This window comes from Equus przewalskii, chromosome 21 (genome assembly GCF_037783145.1).
Source record: "Equus przewalskii isolate Varuska chromosome 21, EquPr2, whole genome shotgun sequence".
NCBI lineage: Eukaryota > Metazoa > Chordata > Mammalia > Perissodactyla > Equidae > Equus > Equus przewalskii.
Genome location: NC_091851.1, coordinates 41,073,196 through 41,074,222, shown reverse-complemented (window position 1 = coordinate 41,074,222; position 1,027 = coordinate 41,073,196).

Here is a 1,027-nt window from a genome sequence, read left to right as displayed (position 1 = left end):
GGTGGTTCCTGAAGCCCCTCAGCCATCTCTGCCACTGGAGTTTTTCCTTAGACATCGAGGGCCTCATTACCCTGCCCTCCGCCACCCCACCTCCTCTCCCTCCCACCCCTGACCCCTCCTCCTGTCTTCATCTCTCCCAGCTTCATGAGAGTTCTGCCCACCTTGAAATTCCCGTTCGAGTGTTCTACTAATCCTCATCAATTTTCCATCTCCCTCCACCCCACTGATACCAGGAAAGTTGGATTCTTCTACTCAAAGAAGCCATCACAATATCTATGGATAACAATGTCCTTTTGACCCAGCAATTCTATATAAATGAGGATTTATCTCTTTGATCGGTTCAAGAAAATAATGCACATTGTGTCTATTCATGTCAGCACTGTTGATAACAGACAAGAAATAACAACCCAAATATCCATCAACAGAGAGCTGATTAAGTAAATTTGAGAGTGATCATAAAGTGGGATATTTTACAGCTGTAAAAAGAAGGAAGAAGTTCTCCCTGCACTAACGCGGAAGGACATCAGGATAAGTTAAGTGAAAAAACAAGATGCCTGAGAGGTTATATGGTATGCCCGAGTTTGTCTTGAGAAAGTGAGAGAAAGGTTGAAACAAAAAAATGTTGGTGTGTGCTTCACGTACAAAAGAAGATTCTTCGAGAGGGACACCCGAGAGGCTAATAAAAGGGGTCTCTGGGGGTGGCGACAGGTCTGATGGAAAGAGGAATATGGCTTCTCACTAATCCCTTTTTATATTTTTTTCTTTTCAAATCATGTGAATGCATTAGCTATTCAAAAGCTTGAATTTTTTAAAAAGCTATCAAGGTGTTTAGAACAATGATAATTCTCTCTCACAGGATGTTTCTGCTAGATGTTAAAACAATATTTTTACTTCTCTGCACTGTGTAAAAATTAGATGGATAACGTGCTTAGAATGGCATCTCCTGCGAAGAATGTAGTATAAATTGAGGCTGTTCTTAGTAGCACTAGAGATGATCAAAAGGGAAAGCACCTAGGTAGCATTATCA